Consider the following 26,038-nt stretch of genomic DNA (forward strand, 5'->3'; position numbering starts at 1 on the left):
ATTTAGGGGAAAAAGAGCCCCTGACATTTACTACTAACATTTCCTTTGCACTATGTCTGTTGCCCTTACAGTATAAGTACTACAGAAACAAATGTTATGATTTAATCATGGTTGCCTCATAATTGCCAGCACAAGTTATTGAATATTAAAAATGATCAATAAAAAGGTATTTAATTAGTCAATAAATGAACCAGCCTCTCTACACCCAAGTAATCAGAGCGGCCACATAAATAGTTTTTCAGAATGAATTTCTGGGCCAGGAGAATCAAATCTATTTAGAACTATGTCTTGGATACCTGTAATGCCATTCTAAATGTTTCAGATGGAATAGAAAAGGCTGATGTATGCCAAGTACTCTACAAATGTTTGTCAAGTGGTGAATAAATGACTAAAGGAATGGGAAGCAAGTTAATGGTTACTTTTAAAAGGAGAGAGTGAGGTCCAGTTTGGGATGGCTTTTGGTATGGCTACATATTTCAGTTTCTTGGCCTGAGAGTTCAAAATTCTCATACCTCATTATGCCATATATGGTTTTGTGTGGTTATCTTACTCTGTGTTTTATTTAAAAACACACTTTTTTAAAATTGGAGAATAAAAATACCAACATATATAAAAATTAAAGACTGTTAAGAGCTTAAAGTATTTCTCTTACATAAGAGCATCTGTCAAAGAGCATCAGTTTTGTTTTAAGTGTGTACTTATGCTTATGAAATCCATTCAACCCTTACATGAGGGTACCTCCTGGGGGCCAGAGCACATCCTCACTTCATTTTGCCTGCATGCACTTGCTTCTGCTAATGGGGCTACTCTTTGAGTATTCCCCTGGTAGTCAGATAGATCACTGCAGCCTTTGCGAGGGATACACGCAGAGGAAGCAGGATGTAACTGGCTTACACTTGATGTTGTGGTCCCCAGTGTCTCCATCTTTATAAGAGATTTCCAAAAATTAGATCATAAGTAACTTCCAGAAGCCGGTTAGGCAAGATGTGCACCCTGAACTACAGTTTGCTCATCACTGGCCCAAAAGTTGATTCAGGGCAGACCTTGGCAAAATCTTGACGTCATGGGAGCCCAACAATGAAGAGGACAACCTATTTTGTGGAAGACACTGACTCCACTGGAGGGTAAAACTTAAGATCATACAGCTCTTACAGGTCTTTCGATCAGAAATCGTTAAGTGGGGAGCAACTTTAAGGGCTATTGTGGGACATTATGATTCTCTGGAACACTCTGGTTTCTATGCTGGGTAATATCTAACAGTCATTTGCCTTTTCACAAGATTTCTTTTTGGTTTCCTGCAATTCAATGTATTTAAATGGAGGATGTCAGTGTCGGACAGCTGGGCCCTCAATGGGAAAGCTGATCCTCGGTTTTGTCTGGAAACTGAACCCCTAGAAGAGTGACAGGGCACTGCATGTCATGAGGGTCACATCCCACCAGGACCCTGAGCATAAGAGGACAGGCACTGGCCGCAGGTGGCAGGAAGGGCCAGACACCTCACCTCATCACACCAGGGCCAACCATTACTGTGCGTATTCAGTTCAGTAGAGGAGGGTAATTCAGACATCTCCAGAAGCTGGCTGCCATGGAAACACTGGAATTGTGGAAGGACTTCCTACCACCTCCTGGTCTCACCCTCTTTCCCTCCATAAAACTAATCAGATCCAGGCTACCCGAATTCCTCCTAGAATAGATTCCAGAACCTACAATACAGGCCAGGCAGGACAAACCAAAGATATCAAGCCAAATAGCAGGAGCCAAGAGGTGAACCCAAGTGAAGCCAAACTCTGTCCCGGCCGCAAAACACAACAGGAGGGACCCGGTAATAATCATAATAATAATCACTGAGATCTATATCACTTTGCTGTTTAAAAATAACTTTTAATTATTATTCTTTTTACTGCCAAGAGGAAACAGGAAGAGCAATTAAGTTAGATAAATTATGAGGGACTTCAACTGGTAACAAACTAGGTAGGAGTCCAAGATTTCTTTGCTTTTGTCCTGAAAAAGTCCAAGGTGCTTCCGGACTGGATATCGGAGTCAATTCAAATCCCTTAGCTAGACACAGGGTTCCCAGAGGACTTACACATGTGTCCAATTGTGATTATTATTTGTTTTGAAAAAGCTGTTGGAAGGCTGTAAAATGCCGTTCCCCAGCAGAATGCCTCTTCCGTATCCAGGACTGGTTTACATGCAAGGTGAGCGTGGGACCTGCAGTAACTGACCCAACACTGGAAAGGGGGAGGTTCTTGACATCTTGAGTTCTCCCTCCTTTGGAGGAATTCAGAAGGATTAGTTAGTAAATAATTTTTTAATTTTATGTAATTTGGAAGAAGAATAATCTCACAAGAATTTTGTGGCAGTTGTTTAATGTTCAGAGAGAACATTCAGCTCCTGAGAAGAAAGGATTCATACAAATATAATCATACAGCATAATGACCCTCACTGGCAAAGAGCGACATGACAATTTTAACTTGGCGGTGCTTTAATTGCATCCTTATAAATGAAACTTTCATTTCCAATATCGGTCAGCAGAAATTTCACTGCATTAAGCTCACTGTTATAAATAGGAATCCAACAGACTCTGTGAGAAAACAGTTTTACAAAGAGACACTTCATGATACATTTTAGTGGAGTTTCTGCCAGTGAGTTGAAGCTTGCAGGCAATGATCAAAAACTATTTTAAACATGATCAATCAAATGAAGGCTATTTTGGACACACTTGTCTTCTTCCTTCTGGTTGTGTCCTGAGAGATTACAGGGAATGAAGTGCCTAGGACGCCACTTTTGGTAAGGGGACTGGTGCAGTGGGATACACCTGTAGCCCCCAGGGGCAGCAGGATGTGGCATCAGAGGAAGGAGTGGGGCCAGATCAGTCAGTGGCCACCAGGAGAGCCAAAATGAGGGGATGGAGGACCAAGAGCCAAGGGCAGGAGCTGAAACAGCAGAAGGTAGGAACGTGTTCCAGGCACACGGTACGGTTCCACCTGAGGAGGAAACCAGGACACAGACACCCAAGTCCTGAGCCATGGCCTGTTTCTTCTTTCTCTTTCCTCCCATTATGAGAAAACTTCAAACACATGGAAACTTTTTCCTTTTTCAATGCCATCCATTAATAAGCTCTATGGGGGCATCTGATTACAAGTAGAAAAATCAATTGCTCAAGTCTATTTGTTTACATGTGACTCACATTAAGGGGACGGGAACGACACGAGAAATTAATCGCCCAAGCCAGAAATGACAACTTTTAAGGACTTTCCTTCTTCTCTTTGATCTAGTTCCAAAACTGAGTTGGGACATTTTATAGTGAAAGTCAAAGAGAAAATATGAACAGACGGAACACAGAGAAAGGAATATTTCAGTGCTAGCAAACAGCCTGCTCTCTTTCTCCAGATTAAACCATAAAAACCTGTACAACCTTCCACCGTAGAGCAATCACTATTGCAGCCTCCTATGCTGTTGATACAATAAATTTTGTGTCGAGTACCCCTGTGTAATTAATTCTAAGTGCAAAGACCTGCGGTCGGAGTAGGACCCAAAGTAGGAAATAACACCCAGCCACAGCTCTTCTTTAGTACACGGGGTAGGGCTCATACACCACAGTAAGAGGATACGAGGTAAATGCTGAAGTCTGAAGTTCCCTTTTCTGCAGACAGCCAGGATATGACTATGTAGTTAAAGGCACAGGCAATGCAAAGCAAGACTGTGCTTGTAAGAAGACATTCGGGAACCATGGGGCCACTTACGCTACTAGGCTCAAGAAGGCAGGATTAGCAGTTTAATCAGCTGATATATATACTATATCCATGTACATAAATATTCATCTGAATAAATTATTAGACCACCTGTATATTTTTAAACTGAAAGATATTCAGCTTCTCCTTAACTACCTCCTTTTTAAATTGCAGTAACATTTGTTTATAACACTAGATAAATTTCAAGCATACAACATTATAGTTTAACTTCTGTGTACACAACTGCATGCTCACTATCAAAAGTCTACTTTCCATCCATCACCATAATTCTTTTATTTTTGTAAAATCCTAAAGCCTTGGTGTCCCAAAACTACTTGAATCCTAAATGAATCTCACTGAATATTTCACTACAGCCTTCTAGACATACGCCAACACAAATAGCTCCCCTGCCCAAATGACCTGGGGAAACATGCTGATTCATAAAGGTATGTCACAGGTATTATTTGATCTACAACAGAATGATTGTAATATATTTCTCTACAGAAAAATATGCCTCAGATTTCCACCCTAAAACACACAGTCACAGATTATTTTAACAGTCTTGGCTATGCACCGTATTTGAGAACTTTTAAAAAGTGCACTCACATCTGCAAAGGAAATGCAATGAGCAGGCTTCATACAAGAGACTTCTCGTCTGCACATGTGGAAAGTAGGGCCAGCCAGTGGAATTTCAAACGCAATGTAAGTTGAAAGTGGAGACAGCTCCCAGTGGAAGTCATATGAGGTCTTAGGTGGAGAACTTTTTTTTTTTTCAGTACTAAATTAAAACAGAAGAAGGTGCAACAAAAATTTTAAATGATGGGTCAGATATATTAAATTAGGATGTAAATACCAGAAGCACCAAATCATATGACTAAATGGAAAACCTTACTGACTGAAATCCTACCACGGAACCAGATGCTACTATTGGGAAAATATTCCAATCAGAGGTTGGCATCTAAATCTCCCCCACCTCTACGGGAACTGTCAAAATATTATACCCTACATAAGGAACACTCATCTTTGAGCAGCAGGGAATTCTGTATCTGCCTGAAAGGAAAATATCTCTCAGCTGAATTACTTTGAAAAAAAGTGACAGACGCTACTTCTCTTAAGGACTCCTCAGCATCAGAATCAATTTCCAGATAATTTCTCTAGAGGCCACTCGGTCATCATCCAAAGGGACAGTCCTTAAGAGGAGCTATGTGGCCACACGGGACCAGGGACACAATGTGCTTCCAGATCAGGAAGACAAGTACCGGGCCACTTGGGACACAGAGCATCTTTGCTAAGAATTCCATGTGGCCAATTTCAACTAAGAGATGCCAAGTGGAATCAAAGTTTTTCTTTCATTTCTTTCTTCACTTTAGGACTAGTTTGCTCAGTCACATGGAACTTCCAGCCTCTAGATGGCTTCCTGTTTTAAGTGTCCTGGCCCAGTGCAACAGGGAAAACTGACACGGCAGATACATGTTTAGGGGGTCGGGTAGGTGGTGAAAGGTAAGCAGGAGGGGAAAGAAAATGTCTTCTCCTTGTGCCTAAAACAGGTATTTCCTAAAGCTGGCTCTGGTACCTCCTACCCGTGGAACGAAACCCAAGCTTCCTAAAATCTCTACACCTTAGAGCCTTGACCTATGATTTAGGAATTTAAAAAGCATTAACCTAAAAGAAATAATGTGAGGAACTAAAAAAAAATCCTCTTGCAGTACTTATCACAGTGACTTGCACATTTGTAGTGGTCAATTAATACTAGTTATAATAATGAATATGATGCTTATTGGGCAAATTTACTTCCAGAGCCTAGAAGACCACTTTAAATGGCCTCAATTCTAGCTTCCTCAATTTTCTCAATTAAAACAAAACAGAAATCTCTAAACCCCCTGCTCGCTTTTTGGCTCTGCACTCAGGCATGGTATTACTGTGTGACTACCAAATACACACGTGCTACATATTATGTCTTCTCACAACTGATGGCAGGTAAACACTATGTCCCCCCAGGATGGCTGCATCCTCGGGTATTTAGATAAATGATACTGACAGGACAAACCTAAATATGTGCTCTTGGGTTCAGTAGAAGGAAATATAATTAGTTAAAGCGGCCATATAAATCTAACCTGGCAAATCTCTTAAATGGATCTGAGGTTAGAAACCAGCAACAGATGGCAACACGCTTTGCACAAAGCCAATTTCTCTATAACCTTGAAACTCTGAAAGGTCCCCGAAGAAGGAAAAATCAGATAGGCTCTCAGCCGGGAGTGTCCTCAAGACAGATGAAGCTAATGGACTTGTGTCAAAGACAGAAGAGGAGATTGATGTTCCAGGGCCTTCAGGCCCCCAGGTGCAAGGACATTTGGCCATCAGGCATGTAAAATAAATCTTGGGGTGACTGGGAGGACAGATGTGGAAAATATATTGGCAGGACGAACAGGTGATGAAGGCCCAGCTGACACATCACTCGGGAGAAGAGCTGCTGTGCGGCCGAAGCGCGTCCAGGATGCTGATGTCACTTCCCCACCCGCAGATCAGGGCCACTCCAGTCCCCTGAAGTGCACGCGCGATGTAAGTTTCAGTCAAAGCCACTCAGAGCACAGTTTACTGCAATGTTGAGAATCATGAGGGGACACGTGACATAAGGCACGACTTAATGGGACACAGCTTAATGTTCTGTTTTGTTTCTTTCAAAAAGTAAGTGAAACTTGGTATCTTAAAGTTTCCCCAGCTTTCATCAGGTTCATCATCCTTCATCAAATTGTTGGGAGAGAGAGGGTAAAAGGTCAAAAGGCAAGAGTGCCATTTTTGCTAGGGAAGGAAGTTAGAGAATTCAAATAGCCCTTTAGTTATGAACTACCAGAGGGTTTCTTAGCTCTAAACGGCAACTCCTATGAGCAAAATTTGGAAAATTCTTAGGATGATGCAAAATCTGCTCACTCAACAAAATCTGTCATTTCCACCTCCCTTCCACCCATTCATCTATTTACTTATCTACTTATTTGTGCATCTAATGTATGTTTAGCAAGTAACCTTGGGATTTACTCTCAGAAAGTGCCTCCGTAGAGAGATTATTGTTAAATAATATTGTTAAATGCATTTACCCTTAGGCAGCTCGAAGCTTCTCCATTTGAACCTGGAGGGTGAAAGGGAGTGGGAGACCTTCAGGATCGTTAGAAAAGCAGTGCAAAGACAATGAAAGAATTAATACTCAATACTCTGCTTCTCAAAGTCAAAAGAGGATTGTACAGCCAGACAACATACTTGGTGAAGAGATTTTCTACATTCCTTTGGTGGCTACCTTTTAATCTATCAACAGCTGAGACTAGTGACTTAAATCCTGGTGTCTTATCAAATGGAGTTTCCAGGAGCACAGGAAGGGGCAAGAAAGGAAAAGCTCATCCTTTCAAGCGCTAAGGAATTCTGGGAAAAGAAAGACAAAGAAACAAGGGACCAAAGACAAGAGGGTAGAGGAGGCAGATCCAGAGGGAGTCCTGACCACCCCTCTCAGGTTGTTTTTGTAGGTAACCCTGCCAGGCTCCCCCCTCCTTTCTGACCAGCAGAAGCTGCCTTAGGAAATCTGGACAGGAAATTAGTATCTGCTGTAAATTACAAAGGGGCCCTAAAAACTGCAATAAAGTGTGTCAGCTCCATTGAGCCAAATGGATTTCTGGACTCTAAACACAACCCCTGTTAATCCATTTCCCTCTTCTCCCAAAATAGCAAAATCACCTCCCAACTGAGTAACAGTTGAACACAACCACAGACATCATCACATATTTGAAGCAGCTGAACTTGAAAAAGAAGGTACTGCTTACATTTCAGATTCTCCTGTAAGAGAATGTCCATCTGGGTGACTCAGAATTTGCCATCTTATAATGCAGCTTAAAAATCTAGTGCAATATTTAAAACCCTCAAAGGAATGAGTGGCAGAAGAGAACGGCAATGGATGATGGAGGAGAGGTTAGAATTAGCGTGGGATAAACTGGGAGGGATAAACTGGGAGTTCTGGATTTGCAGATATTAACCACTATATATATAAAATCGATAAACAAGGTCCTACTGTATAGCACAGGGAACTATATTCAGTATCTCGTAATAATCATAATGAAACAGAATATGAAAAGGAATATATGTATATGTATAACTGAATCACTATGCTGTCTACTAGAAACTGATGCAACATTGTAAATCAACTGTATTTCATTAAAAATTTTAATGTAAAAAGAAACAAATAATAAATAAAATAAAATTTCAACTGTGATGTGAATTAAAAAAAAAAAAGAATTAGTGTGGAGACATGGGGCCTCTACCATAATTTGTCTTAAAATCCCTTCCAACGTTAACAATCCAAATTCAACTTCACAGCTTATACTTGTTTATACAAACACTCTCTTGATGAGAAAGCCAAAGAGTGGGTTCATTTGGAAGCCGTCAGCTTTATAAGGGAAGTTGTTGCCATGACAGGGAAGGTAAAAAGATTTAAGAGAACAGTCAGAAGGAGAACTTGGCCCTGACCAGCTCCACCATCTGCTGACCTGGAAGAAGAGAATTCGGCTGCAAAGGAGACCAATGAATTTTATTCACAATCTTTAGTCAGAGACTGAGAAACAGACCAAAATTCAAACACATCTAGCTCACAGTGATTTGCATAATTATAAGTTGGAGGCATATAAGCACTTACAAATTATAGCACAGAAAAGTCATTAGAACCTTAAAAAAATCATTTTATATAATTTTCAGCCAAATGGTTTACCCAGAAACAGAATAATCTACCACTTATTAACAATGGAGCCAGGATGAAGGAGAAATTTTTGAGGTCTTTACTGAATGTCAGTAAGTGTCTTTGGCTTTGGGGCAAAGCTGATGCTGGGAATACGAAGGGATTTCCAGCTCATCAACAGGAGTGTGTTATTCAGTGATGATTTCTCTAATGACCAAGAAACTCTGCTTCCTTTCTCTGCAAATCTGTCAGAGTAAAATCTGAAGCCAGAAGGTCAACAGAACCAGAGCTACTGCGTTTGACTTGGCCCACATCTGTTAGGCTTGGCCTGTTTGGTCAATACGTTTATTTGTAGTCCTGCCCCTTCTCTGTGCTCATTGACAATTTCGTGCCCCTCTAAAGCTGTCACATCCCAGGGATATGACTCCCTCTCACTCTTCAAGACCCAGCTCCAAGGATACCTCCACAGGGCGATCCCAGGCAGCACTAATGGCTTCTCACACTGTGCGTGAACAGCCAATTACTCACACTTCTGTTTACCGTATTAATTTAATCAGTCTTGGTTTCACTGGCTTGGGGGCTGGAGTATTCATTTTTGCTTAAGGAAACGCTGTGCGTGATAGCTGTCCACTCAGGGTGTCTTAGCTCAGGCTGCTCTAACAAAATACCACAGCCTGGGGGGCTTAGACAACAGACACGGAGGTTCCTCACAGTTCTGGAGGTTAGGAAGGCTCAAGATCAAGGGGCTGGCATACCTGGGTCTCGGGGAGGGCCCTCCTCCTGGCTTGCAGGCAGCTGTCTTTTCACCGTGTCCTCAAATGGCAGAGAAGGCGAGAGCTCTGGCGTCTCCTCCCCCTCCTGTTAGGGCACTAATCCCATCACGCCGGATCCACCCTCGTGACCTCATCTGAACCTAATTACCTCCCAAAGGTCCCACTTCCTAAGATGGGGGCTTAGGGCTTCAACACGTGAATTTCGGGTGGGGAACTTCCAGTCCATAACAAAGTTCTAATTAAACTGAATGGAAAAACGATTTACCCTTAGTGAATGTTCCCATCACTGCAAGTAAGCTCTTGAAGCCAAGTCTAAAATGAAAACATTTTGTTTTTCACTTGTGCTAAAAGCTAGCAATCCTCACACCGAGACCTTCAGTCCACCTCTCAATGGTTTCTATTTTTTCACCAGTGAGTCAGACAAGCCGACTGCTACTTCATCAGCATGCACCAGTATGGCAGTGTCCTTTGATGTCCCTGACCTCATCCCTAGCAGTACCTTTAGGCTTTTTCTTCTAGTGTGAAACCAAATAAAATGAAAGTTTACTAACTTCCTTTGTTCAGAATGGATCTTACTGAATGTTACTCTGCCACTATTACACTCACACTTTTCAGAAAACACATCTTTCTGCTCCTGATGTGATGATGTAGACTTCCATTTACCAAAAAAAAAAAAAAAAAAAAAATTCTGCAAACTGTCATGTAAGCCTGACATTTCATTTTAAATATTATCCAGTTTTTGTCAATCCCTGTGATAGGTCACCTTATATTATTTCATTTTAGCTTCATAAGGACACTAGGAGATGATTCTCATTCTTCTGATGAGAAACAGACTCAAAAGAGGTGAAACAACTTGTTCGGTGTTGCACAGCCAATCCAAGACAGACAAGATTCTATCTATCCACAATTTTTAACTATGAAGCCCATACATATTCAGCTGTATCATCTGGTCTTTCCGAGTCACGTGCCAAAGCATTGGAGGGAAACTGAAATACACTGGGCACCTCCTATCTGCCATGTTCTAAGAGATGAGGAAGGATTCCACAAAAATTTAACGGGTGGGAATTGGGGGAAAAATCTATTATTTCAAAGCTGTATATAGTTTACATCTCAAAAGAAGTAGAATTTGATCCCTCCTTTGGAACATGACTTGCTGGTTGGTTTAACATCTTATTGATTACTCCTAAAAATCCTATAAGGAAGATTAATAGTTATTACTGTTGCCAGAACACAGCAGTGCTGACCTCAAAAAGCTGTAGTGGGAATTCCATGAACAATATATAGGGTACCCAGCACAATGCCTGGCCACACAGCATAGGCTGGGAAATAACACTTTCTATTAAGTTGTCCTGTTCTTCAGTTTATAGGCAAGGAAACTTGCCGGGCAGGTTTAGTAGTTTTTACATCCTGACACAGCTCTCACAGGGTAGACTTAAGAGTCAGCTCAAGTCTTCCCGGTTGCAAAGCCTGTGACCTGGAATCTCCTCCCACGTCAATTCCTGGATGCATCTCGATCTTACAATAGACATGGGACAACTAAGCGGGGGTGTGTCCTCCACCTACTTAAAGGTAAGGGCATGAACTCTGAAATGCCATCCACTCCTTTAAGTCAAGATACAGGGTCCGCTGAATGTGTACGTCAAGCTACAAGCTATACTCCCTTTACCATGACAATGAAGAATGAGCAGATTGCTCTGAAAAGACCATGTCTTCTAATCCGAAAAGCCATTGCTCATGTGCCTCCAGCCTCATCTGGAATTACACTCACCCCCAAATGCCAACGCAAGGGCTGGCTTATGTAATCCAAGCATCCTCTGGGAAACAGCAGTATCAATCTCCGCTTCCTGGGAGCCCCAATTTCCTCCTCTGTATCCCCTCTCCCATCACAGTGGAGGCCCACCTGATCATCTCCTCAGACCCCAGGATTTCTGTTACCACCACCTCCTAGGCCTCAACCTTTCCGCACCTCCTTCTGTGCCAACTACACATGGGACATAATCCTCAGTAACTTTCCGTCTATCTTCCCAGGCATCATTGAAGGCTAACCCCTTCTTTCTGACCTGAATGATCGGTAACGAGATAAAATGTATAAGCTGAGATTGGATGTATTTCTATGAGCTCCCTACATTCAACTCCTTGAAAAGTAAGTGAATTCCATACTTCAGGCCAGTGCTGTGCCAATACGTCTGAGCACAACACTCACCTGGGACACTGGTTAAATAGACGCATCTATGAAATGCAATTCTCTAAGAAGAGGGGCCTAGGAGGCCGATGACACAAAAGCATCACAGCTCATCCTTATGATTACCCAAGCTTGGAAAACACAACCAAAATAATTTAATTATATACCAAATATATTTACTTTAAAATAATTTTTTGCAAATACAAATTAATAATTGCCTATTTTATCCATATTTCCACTGCCAACTTTTCAATAGGTACAACCATCTTTTTAAATCATCCTAATTTTCTCTTTTTAAGTGATGCTTTAAGTCCAATATAGGACTTGCCTTCCCTTTTAACAAGAGCACTGGTTATGTGGCAGGTTTGCTATTATTTTAGGTCATAGTACAAGGACAGGCTGTTATCAACAGGCTTTATATAATTTCCTGTGCTCTTCGAACGTCTCCCAGCAACTGCCCTGACACGGCTCGAAATTAGCTTGAGCAATTTGACGGGATCACAGCACCTGCCTTCAAGCTATAACTACACATTTCTCTTGTGAAGTTTAATGTGCTTGGGTAATATGCTAAATCTGGACATTTTTACCTAATACATAGTAAGAAAAAAATAAGACAAGTTATCAAAATCACTGGGGGTGCCTAGAAGGAATAAAACAAATTCAAGGTTTATGAAGAATACTATAAAGAAAATTTTACTATAAAATATTGACCCTAGGAATGTATTTTAGTACTTCCTTACATATTTTTACACTTTTTTTCACATTTGGGTGATGCAATTTAAAAAGAATTTAAAAAAAAAAAAGCTGACACTTGCAGTCCAGAGTAAAATAATGATTTGTGCAGAACTAACCTAAGTGTGGAATATTGGATGTATGCTTATGTCCCTTCGAGTGCAGAACATGCACTGACTGAATAAATGAATAGTAATATAGCCACAGAGAACAGCAATAGCATGAATGATTAAAATCATCATTATTTTGCAATATTAAACAAGGCAGTTAAATAGCTTATGAAGTTTTAAAGCTGCAAGGGGTCTAGACTTTTAAAATATGAAACCCATGTTGCAGATTTGTACCTGTTTACCATTTTCCCCCATTTTTCAAATAGTCTTCATACCCCTAGTCACCTAATCTCCTGTTTTTCTCCAATAGCTCATCTTTTTGTCTTTATTGCAGTCATATTCTTCTCTCTCTGACCATCCCTTTTAAAGAAATCTGAGTAAAAGAAAACCGTATCATATATATTGACCCATATGGTTACGATTTCTAGTTCTCTTCATTTCTCTCTGGTACTAAAGGCTCTGTGGAAGTAAGACCACTTCTCTTGTCCACTGGACAACGTGCTGTGGGAACAGGCATATAAAGCTGTCACTGGCTACCACGTGAAGCCTAGAAAAGGGGCTATCCCGGGGGTAGCAGAACCCACATTTAGATCCTGGTAATATCCTTTGAGCACGAAACTGAGCTGCACCTGAAGACAGATTCAGTCCTAGACCAGTGTTTCTCAGATTTTACCGCGTATCTGAACAACATGGCGGACTTGTTTAAGCAGATGGCTGAGCCCCGCAGTCATCTGGGGTGGGGCCGCAGAATCTGCATTTCTAACAAGTCCCCAATGGATGCTAGCTCAAGAACCACACTTTGGGGACCACTATCCTAAATACTTCAATTAAGTAGGCTAGTGAATTGGAATTTTTTTTCTGAATCATGTTTGGATTGGGTTCTCTATTACTTTGACCCAAGAAAATTGTCCTACCTGATAAACCTATAACTATCTGAAAGACATCTGCCCCCATATAATTATTCCATCTCATTTAAGTGTTTATACATTGAAAGTATATGACAGGAAGTCGTGAGGAAATTATTATACAAAATAGCACATATTTCATAGTGTATTTAGGGTTTATTCCCACTTTGTACTATGCTACAATTAAAGTTCACCACATCCTGTAATCAAATATTGAGGTCCACACAAAAACTATTTAATACTTAGATTTCTTTTTCTTATAATAAAAAGGTTCTGATATTTTCATGTGGAATATTATTTTGGTAAACTTAAGTTGAATCTATTTTTACATAAGGAATATAACGAACAAGACAGACATCTTATTTTACTTTGGATATCGTAAAAATAATGCTACACGCAAGACTTACAACTAGTATTTAACACACAACCTGTAATTTTATTTATCATTTATCTTTCATGACTGTAGTGAAATGGTCACCTATGTCTAAAGAGTCAAAGTGTGCTAGACACTCACAAACAAAAACACACATTTAAATAGCTGAAAACATATCTGGATGTGATATTTTAGAGAAAATGAGTTGAGCTCAAGAGGGTAACTGTTCAAAGTCTTCTGGCTCCTAATACACATTCATTAGGAGACGAACTAGCAATCTTTGGGAACTGATGCATTCCTTGGTCACCACTGGCCATCTTAAGATGGCTTTTTCATGAATAACTGCTCCTCATCCTTCTGCCCGCAAAGCACTTTCTTCCCAATTTCCTATCTGGAAAATAGGAATTTCCTCCTCCTATATGGGAATATATAGGGCCCAGTTTCCTATGTGGTCCCAACACATCCCTTTTCACTCTCCCATGTGGGAGATACTTGAAGTATTTAACCAAGAATGAGAAACCAGTGCTGAATAAAAAAGCAGTTCTCTAGGTATGCAGGAATGAACCTTTAACTTCAAATTATGAAGAGATCCAAGTGTCTCTAGAGCAGAGAGGGGAGGGTGAGACATTGCAAGCCTTGGAATATTTGAAAACCATTATGACTGTAACATTACATTTACCAAATAAGTCCCGCCCCTACCTCTCCAGCCCCATCCTCAATGCCTGTCAGTTCCACCATCTAACAGTGCACCTAACATTCTTTCTCTTTCCTTCCATGGTCATCAGCAGACTTCCGAACATTATTAGTTTTCACCACAGGCTATTAAAATAACTTTCTCAATTTTCTCTCCATTTAAAGGCTTTCCCCTTTCCATTCATCCTAAGAGCAATGTCCACAAAATTTCTATGCAGAAAAGCCAATTCTCTGCTCACCATTACTTGCCAAGGGCTCCCAGTCAAATTTTGGGCATTGAAAGACTTCCTATGTGTTGTCTCCACTGATCTCTGCAGGCTTCTCTACGATAACCCTTCTGAAAGAATCCACTGACTTAAAGAAGCAACAGCAGTATCCATCATGTTCTACTTCCAAATTTTACTCACGTTCTCCCTCTGGCTGAAGTGCCGGTCCTCTCAGACCCACTAGTTAGTAAATTACTCATCTTCAAATCAGCTCAGGCTCTTCATGTGCGAGGTACTCTGGACCTGTTTAACGCTACATTATACAGTATTTTAAACCCACTACCCCGTGTCTCAAGGAAAATAATCATATCTTTTAATCTTTACAGCCCCTATACCTGCCAGTGCAGGGTCTTACCCATAGCAGTTGTATAATAAATAGGCAGTGATAGAACAAACAAATGGCATAGTAATTATACACATAAAACACAAAGATCAGTATTTCATATATCTATGTATCCATAAGATTTTGGCTCTTTATATATGAAAAAGAGGTCCATTTTCAGTTTCAGCTTTTAAAGACAGTGACTAATTTATACCAAAATCCTTTTTAATAATTATACACATATTTCTCTCAAAAATATTTATACTCATATGGACTTGCAATAAAACTGTAAATATTTCGAATTTCATAATCAATCAAATTTCATGGAAAAATTAGTCCCTGATGTTCTTCATCAGCAACAGGAGATATATTCTGCATTAAATTAATGAAACTACATACACAATAGGGCTGTCAATAAGTTTACAATGGTTGACTAACCAACCAGTGGTTGTACTGATAGCTCAGACAATTTAAAACTGTTTACATTCTCTTTTCTTAAGTCAGTTGAATTCTATTGTTTAAAAAAATCTGAAAAACAGAATTCTAATAATACCAAATATGTCTACTGATGCCAATGTTTTTTTGAAGTTCTCAGGAAACACAAGAGGTTCCCAAAATAGTTTGTTCAAAAAACCAAACACATTATGCCACAAAAAATAATCTAAGGTAGAAAAATAAGTGTGAAAATTAAAGAGAGTAATTTAACAAAAAAATAGATAAATCGTTTACTGCACAGTATCTAAAAAAGAAAGAAAAAAGAAAGGAAACAGACAACCACTAAACCTGTCTCCTTACAGGGTGACATGTACCAATAGTTTGCTTTTCATCAAAGTGTTGTAGTTTGGGGCATTTGGAGCATGCACGTATAGAAAACCAGTTGGAAGATGTCATAAAAATGACAGATTTGGTATATTTAAGTACTGTGGAAAAGAACACTTCCCTTTGACTCATAGGACATTGCATCCATATTTAGGTAATTCTCTTTTGTGAGGTTGATATGAATCCCCTCATTTAATATTAGTTTCTGGATGCATTTTTGCTTTTTTCTTGTTAATTTTCTTGCCCTCTCATAAAACTCATCAAGATGCCAATATAATTTTCCATGTAATTAGTTTAATATGGTTACACTTAAAAATGAAATATAATTACCCCAAATTAAATTTAAATATCAGATACTCACAGTCACATCAACCCATTAATTTCACTAAGGAGCCACCATATTCAGATATCTTTGTTAATTGCCTGCCCATCTGCCTCCTGCCTACTCACCTCACAGAGCAGAGGAGAGGGCAGAGCACAGCTACCAATACCCAGTCCTCCTCCAGACAGCATTTTGGAGAAGTTTAATAAATGCTTGTTAATTTAAATTTAACTGCGGCTCCGAGAAGTTAGGTGACTTGCCCAAGGTCACACAGTAAATAACAGTAGTGGAGAAAGAATGAACAGCTTGTTCTGTCTTTTAATTCCAATTCCCAGGCATTTTCGAGGGCAGTCTGCCCCTGCATTTCCACCCTCTCCCAGCCATGTCACTTAGCTTTCCCAAAGGAAAGATGATTAAATTCAATAAAGGCTATTAATAACAGATCAGTGTACTGCCACTCACATGACTTAAAACCCTACATCTGGCATATAAGCAGGGATATTTGAGACATCGAAGGAGCAGAGCTTCAGGAATGCCAGGCAGATTGATGAGTGACATTTGCAGAATGTCCCCAGAAGCCTCATGTCGTGACCCAAAGGTTGACATACCCACCTTCAAGGAGTGAAGTAAACCTTCAGGGTGATCTAATCAAAGTTGTTCAGCTTTCTACACACACTTTGCTCCTCTCACTGAGCATGCCTGTCTATTCACACCTCTTTGTTCTCAAAAAGCTATATGTACGTTAAAAATGGCATGTACCTGAATTTCTAGATTTCATATTATGAACACTTTAATTTTATAAGAGGAAAAGATAATCTCTAATGTGATTTATTCAACATAGCCAAAATAGCTATTACACAAAATAACCCTAGTTAATGTCCACGAAAGAAACAAACACATATATTCAACTCTACTTACCGACCTCTTCTTTCCCTTTTACAGACAAGGAAAATCAAAGGTTGTGAAAGAGTTTCTCCCACTGCTGACTCCAGAGAATCCTTCTTATTCGGATAATAGTTGGTGCTAAATGCAATCGCTCTAAGAATTTCAGTTACAGCTGAGAGGAACGCTCATTGTTGGTATGGCAAGTAATTTAGTCCCAGTGATTTCTGTTACCTGGACTTCTTGTGATGTTAAATGAATAAGGTGTTCTTTCTTCTGCCCAGTATTTGAGCTTTAACGTACACTCTCTCTGACATAAGACAGAAATGAGAGTTAAAATCTGCTTCTCCAAGAAAAAAAAAATCAACAGAAGGTAGGCTTTAAACCTAAGAATGAGGCCCCTGAAAATTATGTTCTCATTTCAAGACTCCAAATTCATGAAAATATTTTCCCTAAATATGTGGTTTCAGGACAATGTTCATATGTTCTTATTGATGTGTGGGACAGATTTCTTCTCAGGTTAGTTAGTATGACAGATGGAGAAGAATAATTTTGACTACGTCTGTAAAGTCATGTGAGAAGACAATGAATTCATACACATGAAAGGATTTTCCAGCTAAAGGTACCCAAGTATAAGTAGATATTTTCTTTGGTATTACTAATGCAGCACTAATTCTAGGACTCAAATCTATCTAAGCAAGCAATCGAAAGACGTGTAACCAGCACATAGCTAACTAATCAAAGATTTTCTTTCTTAAAACAAATGAGTTATTTTCACATCAGTACTGAGCTTGTATAACTAATGGTGTTGACCAAGAAAGTTAAAAAAACAAAGTCCCTAACTTGTCTTTTGTATTTTGGAGAGGAAAAGGTTTAATTAAATGGCCAAGTCATTTTGTTTAGAAAAATAACCAGTTTTGTCTAGCTATTTTGCACAGCAGAAAATGACAGCTTTGAAAGAGCAGTAATGGCCAATTAGGAAATACATTCACCATGTTGTGATTTTCTGAGTTTGGCTCCTGACTCACTCCAATTGACTAAATCACAAATTTAACTTGATGCTTTGCTATTAGGGAAGTTTCTAAGCAATACCAAACTCACTGACTTCTTAAAAAAAATTTTTTTTCCTAGGAAATATCCAGATAAAGTAATAAAACAGGAAACTAGAGCAGGCAACTATTGACTTGGAATAATTTGCTGTTTGAACGAGTGACTATGTACAATTAGGACTACAGGCCTTTGGCATAAAAACTCGTTTTACCGCATAAATGAGGGCTCGGTGACACGAGGTCAAGCCGGCGAGCACTCTTATCAAGGTCTTATTTTTCCTTTCCCTTTACAAAGCCGTCCTTCTCCCCCAGCCTGCAGGAAGATGATTTAGAGCACACAGAAGAGTGAGTTCTATTACAAAATATAGTTTCTTATTTGCCAGGAAATGTGATCCTTGAAAAGACAAAGCACTCTTTTCCAAAGAAAATGACATTGGCACCCTTCCTGCAGCTCTGGAGCTGTATTGATTTAAGAGTTAATGGAAAATAGCTTGAGAATTTACCCCTGCGGGGGGCCTAAAAGTGCCCTGGGACGTCCTCCAGGTCCTCTCAGTCCCAGCAGTCCCACACTTCTCCCCTTCTCAGATGGGACTCTTGACCTTGAATCCCAGACCAGCCTTGGAATTAGGTTTCCCAAAGGACAAAAGCCTGAGATCTCCCAGTTTCACTGGATTCGAAGTTTCCTTTGCCAAGATTCTCAAGCAGGAGGACACATTTATGGACACTTCTGGTGACTGGTGACAGCCGCACGTGCGTCTTAGACCGCAGCTCGCTCTGGTGGCAAGGTTTATATGCCTGTGCCGGAGCCCACATGCTAGAGAGCCGTGTGTGCACCTGTGCGTGTATGCGAGTGTGTGTGAGCAATTTTACCCCCAATACTGCTTAAAGTCTCCTCTATCAAAAAAACCAAACACAGAAATGACAAAAGCTGGGAACAACCAGAATGTTCACTCACAGGCAAATAAAGAAGTAATACACCCACACTACAGAACATCAGATTCTAATGAGAATTCTTCATCATATACACATTTAAAGTGAGGGCCACAATGTATTCTTATAGAAAAAAAAAAAAAGCAAGAAAGAGGGAGGGAAACAACTTACTTGTGTGTATGTGCACACGTGTGTGTTTATAACACACATATTTATATAATCATGGGAAAACATCATGTCATCCCAGTCCCTGAGTGGAGGCCCCACGTGGGTAGGAAATGCGTGTGAACGTGACACTGCCTCCACGGGCTGAGGTTCTTGGTGTGAATCTCCGTGCGTGAGCATCTTCCCGGGCTGAGTGGTCCCAAAAGACCAGTTCAGCTAATACTCATCTAACTTCCAGCCAAAAACCAAAAACTGTCTTCTAGCCTTGGAGTAAACCCTCATTTACTCGTGTTTACTGAGCTACACTAACTGAGAGACCATGTAATATACTCAGACTTGGAGCCCTCCTCGGAGACTTCTCAGGGTAATATTTAAATGTCAAATGTCTGAATTTTGTGCTGACGTACAACTTGTTCTCTGCATAAAACACAATGCTGCTGTATTTCTTTTTCTTCACCCATATACGTATTTTTTTTAACTTTTTGTAGCAAGCATGTATTATTGTGTTTTAATCATTTTAATAAACAGGTAAATAAAGTGAAAATGTTTAAATATTAAAATACATAAACAATTTTTGTATTCTCTCTGCAAATTTAATTTCTGGTGACCAGATATTTAAAAATTATACCTTCTCACAGAATAATAACCTCATAAAAACTGCTAGGCAAAAAAGTAGTATATGTTGGCTATGTAAACAGGTACACGGAACATACATCTATATTTGGTCACTGGGTTACTAGTAAATATATACTGGTAAATACTAGAAAGGCAAAGACGTAGTCCCTTTTCCCTTAGAACAATCCCCTTAGAGATACTGGGTTTAATAACAACAGTAATAATGGCTTCCATTTAGAGGCAGTTACTCCATGAGGCACTTCATGCGTATTTCCTCACTTAAACTTTGCAGTAACCGTCCCCAGACTGTTAACCATACCCCAGCTTAGCGATGAGCAAATGGAGTCTCACTGAGTTTACCAAAACTGTTGAAACCCACGTAGCACGTAAACGGGTGTGAAATCCAGCCCCGCTGGTCTCCTGGGCTCAAGCTCACAACCCCTGTGTACGCTCTACTCTTGTTCTACTTTAATAAACTTGAACTTTTTAATAAAGTCATTGTTTCAGGCAGGGTTATATTTAGCTACCAGTGACAGAAAACCCCCCAAATGATGGGGGCTCAAGCAAGATCAAAGATTAGAATTCTTATGTGCGAAAGCACTCCAGGGGCAGGCAGTCTGGGACTGGGGATGGCAGCTCCACAGTGTCTCAGAAAAAGCCAGATTCCTGTCTGCTGGCTGAGCTGTGCTCATAGGTGGCCACATACCTCACAGGAGGCCCTTGATTCCAAAGGGCTTCTGGAGCACTATTTACAGCAGCCAAGACGTGGGAGCAACCTAAGTGTCCATCAGCAGATGACTGGATAAAGGAGATGAGGTATATATGTATATATGTACACACACATACATACACATACACACACACACACAATGTGGTATATATACATTGAATACATTATATATATAAAATTTATATTGCAGATTTTTTACACTCAATGTATTTCTGCTTCTGACTCTCACTTCTACTGAGGCGTCTGTATTTCCAGGCTGTTCCTTTAATGTCCTCCAAAGGAACACAGAAGTCAAGCTCCAAAGACAAAGACAGAAACGAGGGTCAGAAACCCAGACATCCACTGAGCCAGAACGCGACACAGTGAGTGTCTGTCCTCTCCTGAAAGCTCTCCAGCCCTGTCACAACAGAGCGGGCATGTCTGAGATGAGACACGTTCAAACACTCACTGACAGTCAAAGGAGGAAAGATGAAACAGAGGTTCAGACCCAGAGGAAGACATGACATGGAAGGAAAATCACTTTTGGGGGAATAAATATCTTACGACCAAGTATCAAGATAGGGTAGAAGTGGGGCATCTGACATAACCAAGGACAGTAACTCGAGTGACTTACTCATCAGTCGCATGTGCCTGGCATGATGATGAGTCCCATCTGATACTGTTATTGCCCCCATTTCACAGAAAAGGAAACAGAATTTGCAAGCCTTTGAGTAACCTGCTTAGAGCGCCACAGCTGGCAAGTGACAGTGTCAGGCACTGAACCTCAGCAGCTGCTGGGCTGTACATCACTCTTCATGTTCTGGACCAGAACCTCGTGGTCCTCACCAGCAGTGACAGGGGACAGTCTGGAGCCAGGAAAATTAGATGGTGTGGACCAGCTCGGAAAGATGGAAAAGACCCAGTCCTTGCATCCTGGATGGAGCATCAGAACAGCCAGGGATTAGCGGAGTTGGACCCCTGTCCCTCGCCATGCACACATCTTGGCGCAGCCCTGTACTTTACAGAAGGATAGCGAGTATTAGAGGAATGAAGACCCCATAGATGTTCACACCCTTGTTCCTTTAAATAGGTAAGTACGTTACCTTACATGGCAAAAGGGACTCTGCCAATGTGATTAAGATGATGATCTTGAGATGGGAAGATGACACTGGATTATCTGATTGAATCCAATCTAATCACCTGACTCCTTAAGAGTAAAGCACTTTACCAGGCTGTGGTGAGAAAGGGATGTGCCAGTGGAAGAGGCTCAGAGAGGCAGCATCATGAGAAGGATCTGACTCCCCACCAGGTGTGACACCTGAGGTGTAGACAGGTATGTGTAGGGACCCAAGAGAGGCCTCTGGGAGACAGCGGACACCCCAGCTGACAGCCACTAAGGAAACGGGGAGCCTGGTCCTATAACAGCATGGAACTAAATTGTCTTGATATCCAATGACCAGGCAGTGAATTCTCTCCAAGAATCTCCAGAAAAGAACAGAGTTTGCAAACCCCTTAAGCCCTGGGAGATCCCTGTCGGACTTCTCACCTACAAAACTACATGAAAATACATTTGCGTTGTTGAAGCCGCAAGGTTTGCGGTAATTTGCTATAGCAGTCACAGAAAACCAACACAACGGCAGGCAGGAGACAGAACCTATGAAAATGTCGTTTCACTGTCTAGCTCCTCAGATAGGGAATTCACCAGACAAAGGACCACATCAAGGGTCTCTGCTCCTACAGCCCGATCATCCCCTCTAGGCCCTGAGTATCACAAGTCACGAGGTCAGACTTAATGATCTGTGTCTGAGGCCCAGGGGCAGCTTTTGGGAGGGCGGGGTGCGGGTTAGGACACCAAGAGACACGGGATGTCAGCTTTAGCATCATGTCTTAAAATACACTGAAAGTCTTTGAGAAGGTTTATGCTCCGCAAATTGAAAATCTGTAACACAAATAAATTTGTTCCCATAGGTTCCCTTCTCTTTCCGGGGAAATTTTACCTAAAAAATAACTGCTGAACTTGTCGCGTTGACAAGATTTGATTTAAACACTGTGATGTTATAAATACGCTCTTCCAGATTCTCACGGTGTGGGGATGACCTGGTCCAAGGCCAAGGTATCTCGGTCTTTGCAGTAGAGCCGCAGGGTACCGTCCCAATAGAGCCGTACAGGTGGCGTGCAGGCCTGGCACTTTCTTTGAGAGCGAGAAATCTTTAATTTTTATGCGTCCCTTGGGGTAAGACAAAAGGCATTTATCCAAAATGGATGAATTTAAGAGGGCAGAACTCAGAGAAGAAGTTTGCATGACATGGGGGAGCTGGCGGTGGGAGCTCCTGAACTTGCCCTCCAAAGCTTCAGGACTTAACTAAGACCATGATGAAAACACAAGCAGAGAGGCAACGTGGAAACTGGCCTGTTCGACACATTTGTTTCCTGGGGAGGGCGTTAAAGAGCAGTGGATGCTCTTCTATGCTTGGTGCCCCAAGCAGGGGTGCAGAGGAGACGCAGAAAAGAAACAAACAATGGTAAAGTGCAAGGGGGCCCCCCGACAGAGACAAAGGAGTGGGCAATCAGGACAGGGTAGGGTCTGAAAGAAGGAAGAGAAGGTGGAAAATGGCAAATGACTAAGAAAGGAAAAACCAAAGAGTGATTTCACGAAATAGGCTTGGAGACAATTACTCATCTAAGGAAAATGCAACTGCGAGGAAATAGGAGGTCAAACAGTCCTGGGACAGACTCTAAGGAGCCGGAAAGTCCAGTGCTCATGAATAATCACGCACAGTTCTCATACTATTTCTTTAACACTGTAAACGGCAGAAATATCTGCAAGAAAAAAAAATTACTACCATTTCTGTATTAGAGATGTTTCCATGTATTTTAATTATCTTCACACCAAGAGTGTTTAGTTACATAAAATCAATGCTTACAATGACGTTTTATAGTCGGAATAAATGTATAAATGCATAAATCATAAAGATAGTTAATATATTTATACATAAATATTAAAAATTATTCTGAATAATACCATGCGGGGCGTAAAGTTCTTGAAATCCATAAAGATGTTCCAGAAAAAGAAACTAAGTTGCAGAGAAATCAAATGACCGCCTCAGGGTTAACGACAGAAGCAAGATAACCCGCGATAACAATTCAGACAAGGTTCCCATCTAACTCCAGAGCTTCTGCCACAAAGTTCAGACTCGTTCCTCTAGCAATAATTCTTCATTTTACAGCAACTCCAAACAAAAATAAGTGTTTTTTCTCTTTAATAGGGACTTTTCTCTGTTGAGGAGTTATCTGGTTCTTTCTTCTGACTTTATTCCATCAGTGCCGTCACACACCGGTCACTGACACCATTTTACTCCGTCTTGGTCTACCTGGCAACTGACTTTAAAATTCATCATAATTCCATCCTTAATCTCTCTCTTTGGACTGTAATTTAAATAACATCTAGGTAAACAGCAAGCTTCTACTGTACAGCACAGGGAACTATGTTCAGTATCTTGTAATAAATTATAATGGAAAAGAATCTGAAAAAGGAGAGATAGGTAGATAGATAGATAGATAGATAGATAGATAGATAGATAGATAATTAAGTCACTATGCTGTACACCAGAAACTAACACAACATTGTAAATCAACTCAATTTAAAAGCATAGCATCTAATCTGAGTTCCTCTCCATCAGGGGTTTACCTCAACCTGCCCTGCCCCCGCAGGCACCATATTACCTTTCATGAGTCAGAGCATTAACCATCATTCCCATATTCAAACTGCCTCACGGCTCCTACCTGTTGTTTAATCGAGCACAAGCTTCACATTCAGGTTCAAAGCTCTCCACCATCTGCCCAACTGTAACTCTCAATATATCTTCGGCTACTTTCTCCGTAGCCCTGAGACCCAGCTAAAATCCCTCACTGTTCTCCAAACACACCCACATGCTCTTCTGCCTCTAAGACAGTTCTTGAATTTTTCTTCATTCACAATTCCAGGAGTCTACCTTTGGGATTAAAAACCTCCTTATACTTAAAAAAGATTTATGTAAAATGCTATCTTTTTCTTGAGAACTTTTAATCACAATATTTAATTCCTACCTTAATGGAACCCTCAAAGAAATCTGTAGAAATTGTATTTTGCATTGCCTTATAGGTACATGATATTTCTTTGGACCCCTCTATTCAAAGAGAAATTGTTACATATTCCTCATCTTTTATAGCATCTTCAACAGCAAACGGATAGTCCAGCAAATATACAGCACTTCATAGAATTTGCTAAACTGAAATCAATTAGCTCTTCCAAGTTCCTAACCCTCAAACTCTTCTAAGGGATATATTTCAAAAGTGATTAGAAAGATTTTTAAAAAGCCAATATTTTATTTAATTATAATCACAGGTATTCTGGGGATTATCCAGGATGCCTGGAAGTACTAACTGGAAGTTTGTTTTTATGTAACCAAACATTGTCCTGTTCTCAAAGAAATATTTCACCAAAATAAGTTTACTCCTCATCAGATCATCACACCCTCAGGAATAATCACCGGGCCAGATTTTTATGTCACAGAAGCCAGAGGAAGATGCATGTGCTGAGAGCAAGAGGAGACAGGGAGAAACAGACCACCTGTGACAGTGTGAACGTCATCATCTCAACCAGCTCCAACTAAAATAAGTATGTTTCTTATGATTCACTGTAGAAGAATGCCAGTGGACTTAACTGTAAAAGGGCACAGTGTATCTACTACAGCTGCTCCGAGGCTGGGCCAAGATAGCTATCATTGCTCAACCTTTTGAGCTTTGGATCAATAACAGGTCTGGAAAACTAACAAAACTAAACTGCTTTCACTGCATCCAATGCCCAACAAATACAAAGCCCGACTTTGTACCCATCCCTCTCTATCTTTCTATCCATCCATCTTCCCATCCTCGCTCACCTTTTGTGCATTTCTGTAACAATACGTTATATCCATATCTGCATACTACTTACTTTGTGCAAAACACTCTTCTGAGTCTTTTACATACATTAAACCTCACCAACATTCTGTAATATTCCCATTTTACAGACGAAGAAATCAAGGCTCAGGAAGTTTAAGTAACTGCCCAAGTTCACACAGCCATTGAGAGGTGGGGCTGGGATTCAAATCCTGGAAAATTTCCCCCCGAGTCCTGTGTCTTAACCACTCTACAATACACTGCCAGAGAAGGATTCTGTTTTCTTCATGGAGATGGGGGAAGTCTCTGGAAGCTACTCTATTTCTGGAAAGCACCTACCGGGGTTTCTTGTAGAGGTGAAGGCCCAGGTGCACATAAAAACATAAAAGACAACCTGCTACATTTTTATCTTACTGGCTATAATACAGGAACTATTTCTTGAAAACAGAATTGAGTAGCCACAACTGAAGCACAGAACAAGAGGGCAAGCTGGCAAGACCACCATGTACCCCGTGTGTAAGGCTGTCCTCCAGGCCTGGCAAGTGTAGCGGTGCACTGGTGAGGGCAGATTCTGCACCAGGCCCTGGCCAGCAACAGTCAGAAAGATGAGAACACAGTTATTTCATCCAGCCTTAAATAAAGGCTTTCATTCCACCTTCTGCAGGAAGGCTCACACAAGCAAGCAAAACCATCTGCATTTTGTACCAGGGAGGAAGGAACGCGGTGACTGAGACGTCAGGAGGAGACAACAAATTGCTTCCCATGGGAGTGAACGAGATCGTATACCCCGAGCATGCCCGCCGCAGAGCTTTACAGAAAGGAAACAGAT

The 26,038-nt window shown here is 40.7% G+C and overlaps 1 protein-coding gene across 2 annotated transcripts in view; it reads right to left on the minus strand.

Annotated features, from left to right (window-relative positions):
- Positions 1-26,038, minus strand: part of ITGBL1 (integrin subunit beta like 1) — a 161,220-nt gene that overhangs the window by 132,314 nt on the left and 2,868 nt on the right. Inside the window, exon 1 of one of the 2 annotated variants that reach the window (XM_064492992.1) lies at positions 9,201-9,222. The exons of the other annotated variant lie outside the window; for it this stretch is intronic. The gene's annotated coding sequence lies outside the window, so the exon portion shown is untranslated. Of the gene's footprint in view, positions 1-9,200; positions 9,223-26,038 lie in introns of those variants that run through there. 2 annotated transcript variants of the gene reach the window in all.

This window comes from Camelus dromedarius, chromosome 13, assembly GCF_036321535.1.
Source record: "Camelus dromedarius isolate mCamDro1 chromosome 13, mCamDro1.pat, whole genome shotgun sequence".
Lineage (NCBI taxonomy): Eukaryota > Metazoa > Chordata > Mammalia > Artiodactyla > Camelidae > Camelus > Camelus dromedarius.